We start from the raw sequence: 8,871 nt of genomic DNA, 5'->3' as shown, positions 1-8,871 counted from the left end.
TGTGACCATGAGGCCCTTTTCCTAACCTTCAACCTCCTGATCTCCTAGCCCTGCAAAGGGCCAGGCCTTTGCTTTCCTGGAGTAAATATTGGCACATGTCATTTTGAGAGAAGTCTGCCCTGTGGTCTAAGCTGGATTTACCTACCCGTGTGGGTTCTAAAGGGCATTAGCTGCTGAGGAAGGGCCCTTGGCTCCTCCAGGAAGGCACTCGGTGGGGACCCACGCTGGGGCGTGGTTGGCTGGACTAGGCCCCCAGTACGGTGGGAACGAGGCAGATCAACCTGTGGCCAGTGGCCTGGGGATGTGACACCAAGGCACCTTCTTGGAAGGGCTCTTCCCATGGGGCCAGCCCAGAGCTGCTGAACCCAGTGCACAGACTGGGCACCACACACCAGAAGTCTAAACTCAGGACTGTCCGCAGGCCGTGGGGGGGTCTGTGCCAGGCTGTCCGCCTGTGGGTGCCATCTTTGTGTCTGCACTGTGTTCTATGCATCTCTGTCTCCAGGTAACTGCTGTGTGTCAGGATGCCAAGTGTGTTGGGTAGGCCCACCCCCGGGACTCACTTCAACTTGATGACCCTCTCTTTAAGTAAGGCCACATTCTGAGGTCCTCGGCATGGGCTGGGACACCAACCCATAACACACAAGGGATTGGGGTCAGTCTTGGGTTTGTCTCGGACACAGTCACTATGCCAGCTCCTGGCCTTGGTGGAACAGACCGGCCCACGGCCACATCCGTGAATGCTGGGGCAGTCTCCAGTGCTGCCTGCCTCCTCTCCAGAGCCAGGGCTCAACCTGCATCCTTGTTTAATCTGAAGAACCTTCAGGAACTGTGCTGATGCACACAGGGCTCTGGGGACCCCTGGTGCCCCCACTGAAGCCCAAGGCCACGTGGGACCTCTATCCACAATGACCACACAAGCTGCCCCACTGCGTCCCTAAGGCCAGGCCTCGAGATAGCTGTGACCTGATGCCTCTCCTGTCCCTGCTTAGGGCTCAAGCCCTCCTTGCTCCTGGCTGCCCAGTGGTGACTCAGCAGAACAACCCCAGGCAGATACTGTCACAAAGGGGAGTTAAAGTGCTTTCAGGACCAGAGCAAGTCCCATGATGATCACGTGGAGTCAACATCCACCAGCTTGTGTAAGCGGGATGTTGGTCGGAAGAGGTGCCTCTGTGCTCAGCTATTCTGACAGTACAGAAAGGTCTTGGCTCTCAGCTTCTATTCAGAGTAGCGCTGGGCACTCTTCAGCACCAACAGGCATGGGCAGGACACAGACTGGTAGGAGAGTGAGGAGAGGTGTCCGTGTGGAGGTGGGGAATTCTGTCCATCTGCTGACCCACCCCCTCCTCTCTTCTCTCCCTTCTAAGCAGGGGCAGAGGGAAGGGGTCCACCACAGACCTTGGAATGGTGCATCAAGGTGGTTTTGCCCCTGGGTTCTACAAACAGGCAGCACGTGAGCCCCGTGGAGCAGTGCAGATGGACTGATGAATTTGGCACAGGAAGTACGTGCTCACCGCCACAGCGCTAGTTGGCAGAGCTGGGAGGAGAGCTTGCCTCCTCATTGCTGCCCAGCACTTGGCCCCTCATCCTCCGGGTGCCACCACCTCCTGCCCGTGCCTGCTTCCGGCAGGCAGGAGAGTCAGGACGGACCGGCCCAGGTGGTCCAGGTCTAACCAGACTGCAGTATGGTCAAGGAAGTTTAAGACCGTGGGATGTGAAATGGTCAGAAAGCGCCACGATGTGCAGCTGAGCACGTTTTGCCGGAAGCAGGACTCCAGGTGGTGCTACAGCGGCTAGCTGACAGGCCTCCTCGAGCCCGGTCTGATGGGAAAGCTACGTGCAGTTTGGGTTTTTGGTGCTGTGTCCAGCTCCTGTGCAGGGGGCTGTTTTGGAGAGGAAATGTGGCCACTTTGAGGGAAACTGAGGGCCGTTCTGAGGGGCCTGGAGGTAGGGACAAAGAAGGCTACAGGTCTGCAAGCCACCTTCCTGGGAAGCAGCCCCCAGCTGGCCAGGTTTCAGGTCCTCCCTCCCTCCCCACCCAGCTCACATGAGGGGTCCTGCGCCCATCCATCTGCCCTCTGCCAGCCCAAGGCCTTCATGAGGCAAGGAAGTGGGAAGGTCCTGCTCAGAGGTAAATAGGTTCCTCATGTCCCCATTGTCCCCTAAGCCTTCCCCAAAGTGTCCAGTTGAATGGAGAGAGAGTACAGGGACCGCAGTTTGCTGCCTGTCAACCCTGTGCAGTTCACTGCTCCCTCCTAAAGGAGGAGCTTGATGAACTGGTCGCCAGAATGGGTCTTGACCTCAGGTCTTCATATTTTAAATATGGTTCCTCTGATTTTATCTCATAATCCATCAAATTTTATTCTGGGACCCCTTAACCCACATAAATGTAACAATTACAGGTGATGCTTAGGTTTGAACGTAGCATCTTAGTGTGTGCTTTATGTTTATCCCACGTTCAAGGATTTGATGCGGTTGTTTGTTTGGGGTTTTCTTATTCTTTTCCTCTTTTCTGCCAAATTTGGATTGACAATATTTCTCATTCATTCCCTTTTCTTTTCCCCTGTACCACCCTAAAGGACTAATAGTAGAAAATTCCAAATTGACAATCATCTGGGATATTTTACCATGCTTTCCTCAAAAGTTGATAGAACAGATCAGGAAGGAAATAGAAGATCTGAACAAGCCAATTAATGATCTGGTTGATCTGGGGACACATAGAACACTACATCACAGGATTACTGAATACATGTGCTTTTCAAGCAGGCAACAGACTTTAAAAAAAAAAAAAAAAAAAAAAAAAAAAAAACTGACCAAGCAGTTCAAACAAATGTAAAAGTATTGAAATTCTATGAGCATGTTCTCTGACAATGCCTTATCTTTTAAGCTAAAATCAAGCAACAAAATGTAACCAAACGTTCTATTTATTCAAAAAGTCAGAATTATACTACTAAAACAACATATGTGTCAATGAAGACATAATGGAAGCTAGAAGTATTTTGAACTGTAAGCAAAAACCACATGTCAAAACTAGAAGCATAAAGTTAAGTGAGTACGTGGGCACAAGTGAGCTGGGAACTCAGGAGCTGCCAACAGAAGCAGAGGAAGTCCACACGAGAGTGAAATGGTGTGCACATAACAGAATCTGCACAGCCAAAAATGTCATTACCACAGCTGATGACTGACTGGGCTGTGGTGAAATCCGTGGATGACCAGCACAACCAGCTACACCGTGCACGTCTGTAACCCCGCAACTCAGGAGGCTGAGGCAGGAAGGTGGAAAGCTTGAATTCAGCCTCAGCAACTTAGAAAGAAAACACAAATCATCTCAGGAATGAAAAGGGGACGTGACTACTAGATGCCACAGACAAGAGGAAGGTCAGACGACACAAGCAACTTTTTGCCAAAAATCTAAAAATTCAGTTAGAACATTAAGCTCCCACAAGATTACACCTTTAAACCGAACCAACAGGAAAAAACCCGACCGTCCTATACCAATGAAAAATTGCCTCCCTTATGAAACATCTTTCCTTAAAAGGAGCCAGAGGTCTGAAGGTGGCATGGGGAAGTTCCACCTCCCATTTAGAGAGGAAATTACCTCGATGAGATACGATCCTCTCCAGAAGAACAGAGAATCATGGGCTTTTGGCTGGTTTCATGAGACAAGCATAACCTTGAAACAAACTTCAGAAGCACTGTCCAGAGAAGAAAATCACTGGCCAGTATCAGAACATAAACACAGAAGCAGAAGTCCTAAGTAAAATATGCCCAAACCACCCATCCAGGTATAAGGAAAATAAAACATCATGGCCAGACAGGGTGGCACAACCCTATAGAATCCCAGCTACTCAGAAGACTGAGGCAGGAGGATTGCAGATTCAGGCCAGCCTGGCAACTTGTTAACCCTGTCTCAAAATAAAAATAAAAAGGGCTGGGAATGGAGCTCAGTGATAGTGCATCCCTGGGTTCAAATCCCCGGTACCAAGAAAAAGGGAAGGAGAAGGAAAAAACATCATGGCCATGTTTGATGTGCCTTTGAAATTCAAGAATAATTTTTTTTTTTTTTTTTTTTTTTGTACCAGGGATTGAACTCAGAGACCCTCCATCACTGAACCACATTCCCAGTCCTATTTGATTTATTTAGAGACAGGATCTCACTGAGTTACTTAGCTCCTCACTGTTGCTGAGGTTGGCTTTGAACTCTCAATCCTTCTGTCTCAGCCTCCCCAGCCACTGGGATTACAGGCATGGACCACCACACCCGGCTTCAAGAATGATTTTAACATTTGAAAACCACCAGTAGCAACTGGCACCATTGTTGAAGGAAGAAAATCATGTGATCATCTCAAGAGCTGCAGAAAGACCATGTGATCAAAGCCCACACCCATACATATTCTATATAAGTTAGAATGAGAAAGGAAATCCTTTGGGGAAAATTACAAAAAAAAGAAAAAAGAAACCCTGCAGGGTTGGAGTTATGGCTCAGCAGTAGAATGCTCGCGTAGTGTGTGAGAGGCAGTGGGTTCGACCCTCAACACTGCTTAAAAATAAATAAATAAAAATAAAGGTATCCATCTACAATTTTAGAAAAGCTTAATACTTAACAGAGAGGAGACCACTCAGACACTATTATCAGTCTTATACTGTTCTAGCCAGGTAAGGCAGGAAGCAAACAAAGGTGCGAGGATTAGAAAACAAGGAACGAGGAAGCCCACTCACAGGTGGAATGGCGGCGCACGGAGTCAGTCATGCTGGTGGAATCAATAAAATTAATGAGTTTGTAAGGCAACTGATAAAAAGCCACACCAAACATAATTTAGCAGTTATGAAATCAAAATTAATTTAAAATTTTTTGTCTGTAGCAGGGGAAAAAAATCAAGAATCTATGAATAAACCCACTAAAGATTCACGTGGAGAAAACATGAGCACTCTCTGGGATTTCCTTCATTCCCTAACCCTCATAACAACTCAGGTGTCCTCAGTTTACAGGTTAGGAAGCTGAAGCACAGAGATGGTAAGAAACATGCTTCTAGTCACACAGCAGGTGGGTCATCAAGGTGTGCTTTGAGCCCTGCTTGTCTGGCTTCAGAGCAAAGTGATTCCCTAAAACATGCAGAGCAAGGGTCACGATGAAAACCAGACCTTCAAACTAGACTTGGCGGAGTCTGAGATAATGCAGGGAGGAAAAAAATGGATTATTTTTAAAATTATCAACCTCCAACATCTTTGTGTGTTACTTTCTTGAATGTCTGCTCCCCCACCCCTGAGTTCGAGGACAGCAGATAACATCTATTATCTCTGGCACACACCATGGTTTGCTGGAGGGTCAATAAATACATACAAGTCTCCCCTGATATTTGCGGGGGATACATTCCAAGACCCCCACGGATGCCTGAAACTGCCAATAGTATCACACCTTACAACTCAAAGCCTTTGCCACCTGAACTGAGCACCCGTTCTGCACCCCGGCTTAACCTGGGGATGTTGAAGTGCAATAGGAAAACCAGACAAGTCCTTTTTCCTGCTTCACAGATAGAGGCTTCTTCTTAGCAACCTCAGCATGGGGTCATTTTTCTTAAGTCAAGATTGGCTTCTCTTTGACATATCCGAATTGCCAGCATTATGACCTTTGAACATATTAAGTAAAATAAGGGTCACCTGAACACCAGCGCTGGGATTCCATGACAGCTGATCTGATGATCGAGGTGGTTGCTGAGCAACTAATGGGCAGGTGGCATACATACATCATGGACACACTGGACAAAGGGACCATTCACTCCCGGGAATGTTGCACAAGACTTCATCAAGCTGCTCAGGAAGGTGTGCAATTTACGACTTACCCGTTGTTTACTTCTGGAATTTACCACTTAATATTTTTGGACCACAGGTAACTGAATCCACAGATTGGGGTGGGTTGGGACTTCTATACCGAGTATCTGAAAAACACTTTTTTTGGATTTAAGACAACAGGGATTTTGTAAAGATGTTGGACTAAGTTTAAAAAATTTTTCCAAGTATTGGTCGAACCTTTGAATTCTTTAAATTTTATTTTTATTGGTGCATTTAAATTACACATTAGTGGAATCCATTGTTACATAAATATAAATGCACACAACATAAAATAGAATTTGGCCAGTGTCATTCCCTAGTGTCTTCCCTTTCCATCCCCTCCTCCCTTTCCTCTACTCTGCAGGGCTGCCTTCTTTTTCATGAGATCTCCTACCCTGTTCTTTCCCCTTTTTTTCTCAAGTTTCCACATACAAAATACATACAACTGTTGACTTTCTGAGTTTGGTCTATTTCTCATAACGCTCTCAAGTTCCATTCATTTTCCTGAAAATGACATTATTTCTTTCTTCCTCATGACTGAATAAAACTCCATTGTGTACATATGCCACGTTTTCTTCATCCATTCATCTATCGACGGACACCAATGACGGACACAGTAGTTGGGCTATTGTGAACGGTGCTGCTGTACACACGGGTGTGCATGTGTCACTGTAGCAAAATGGCTTTAGTTCTTCAGGATAAACACTGAGGAGTGGGACAGCTGATCACATGTGGCATGCCTTGTCTCTGATGGACCAGAGGGAACCTTGGATTCCAACAAACCAAGCTGCTGCCATCAACAGCTATGGCTCGGGCTGCTCCCTGTGTGAGCAGGCTGGTCACATGGTCATTACCAAAGATGAACCTGTACTTTTTCCTCAGCCTGGAGCATCTCTGTCCACCCTGGCACATCCTCAGCTATTCCTCCATCCTCCACTTTAATTTTTTTGGGGGGTGAGTACCGGGGATTGAACCCAGGGGGCATAACCACTGAGCCTCAGCCCCAGCCCTTTTAATTTTTTTGAGACAGGGTCTAGCTAACTTCCTGAGGCGGCTTTGAACTTGTGATCCTCCAGCCTCAGTCTCACGAGCCCCTGGATTTATAGGTTTGTGTCACCACACCTGGGAAACTTTTAACAATCCTAGGTTGGAGGTACGCTGGGCTTGAATCTTCAAGATGGTGAAGAACAAGCTCCTAGAGCCAGGTTCTCATCGCCGGGTGCTCGTTGGGCTCATCTGGGAAAGGTTGAAGCCCGCCGTGTAAGTGGGTCAGGACCCACCTAGCCGTGCCTGTGGATGTGTGCACATGTAAACTCTTGCTGTAATAATACAGAGAAGAAAGGTGCACATCCTCTGACATGTTTCCAAGTTTCCAGGTTCTAACGTGCAGCAGGGGCTGAGAGCCAGTCTTGTTGGCAAAACGTAAAATAATCATGGTCTGTGGTCAAAGTTCCTCTCGGCTTCCCTCCAGCCCTTCTCCCTGCTTGCCACAGGGAGCTTCTCAGTTCTTCCAGGCAGGCTTACGGCGCTTCCTCTGGAGGCAGAAGTTTGCCATGATGGTAGGTGGGCTGGGGAGAGGGACCACAGAGCCCTGAGAGGCGGGTGGCGGCTGCAGGGGTGGGGCATGTGTGTGGCGTGGGAACCCCCAGGTTCTGGGGTCAGTGTCCCCAGCTGAGAAGCCTCCCACTGGCTTTCCCCTCCCTCCACCAACCCAACAATGGAACCTATCTCTCTGGATCCCAGCCACTTGGAAATTCTCATTCTATTGCCTCCCCAGCCACATGCCCCAGGAAATATTTGCATTTTACCAGAGACTTTCAATGGACTCTCGGGCTGCTGTGAACAGAAAAGGAGGCTATTCTTGGTCTGAGACGTCTTTGCTTGTCCATCAGCCCACACAGAGACGCTTTCTGTGTCAGATCTAGGGCAGAGCAGCAGGAGCAGTGCTTCTGGGATCCCTGCTTCAGAGGAGAACGCTGGTGGAAGAAAAGGGGCTTCAGTTCTAGTGCCTCAGAGCCATCTGCAGGGAAGGGGAAGCAATTGCAAATCAAGCTAGCGGTGGAAAAGAGGCGGAAGGGAAAATCGAGAACCCACAACGTCCACCCGTCTTGTCCCTAAAGATAGGACGACTGCAAAGCTCCTGCCCTTGTGTCTGTGAAGTCACGCACATCACTGAACAGGGGATGAACACAGGATGCCTTCCTGTTGCTGGATCTGCCTTTCCAGAGCACAGGTAGACCCTAACCCTAACGCTAACGCTAACCTGATCCAGCAGGAGGGCATCCTGCACATACTCGCCACTGGCCGCAGAGTCAAGCTAGACCTCACCCTAGCTCTGGTACCTCCCAGGAGCTGCCTCAGCTGAGTCCAGCAACCTCATGCCCCGCTGCGTTCTCCCGGAGAACCCGAACTGCAGCCATCCTGGCCTGCTCGCCGCTTCTTATGCACACCTAAGCCCATGCGTTCTTCCTCACTGTTCTCCACGCCAGAAATACCCTCCCTCAAATTCCCAGTTGTATTTATCAAAGCCCAACTCAGTTCCTGCCTCCACCCCACAGTCAGAACTGATACCTGTGATAACAATGGTGTCTACTGTTTCTTAAGCAGTACTACATCCAGGAATGGTGGTAAGGACTTCAAAGGCATCGAATCCTCACAGCGAGATTATGAAGTTTGTTCTTCCCATTTCACAAGTTCAGAACCCAAGAGTCTGAGCAGTTCCATAGCTTGTCTCAAATCACTCAGCTATGAGGTGCTGCGCAAGTGAAAATCCAGGTAGGACTCCAAGTGCCCTGCTCACTGCTCCCCACTACTGCCCCCTTCAGTTAGTTTAGCCCAAGTGTTCCATGTCACTTGTACATTACCATTCTAACTACCCGAACCCGCACTGTTTGTTTATCATCTTTTTACTATTCGACAGTTGACTTGTGGTGAACGCCTTTGTGTCCAAGGCTTTTTTCCTGTTCTGAAATCCCCAGAAAAAAGGATCACCAAGTGTATGCAACTTAGGGATCCAGATTTTTCATTAGCAGAATATATCTG

Source organism: Sciurus carolinensis, chromosome 8 (genome assembly GCF_902686445.1).
Source record: "Sciurus carolinensis chromosome 8, mSciCar1.2, whole genome shotgun sequence".
In the NCBI taxonomy this organism is placed as follows: Eukaryota; Metazoa; Chordata; class Mammalia; order Rodentia; family Sciuridae; genus Sciurus; species Sciurus carolinensis.
The sequence above is the reverse complement of the archived record's forward strand: the minus strand, read 5'-3'. Positions refer to the sequence as shown.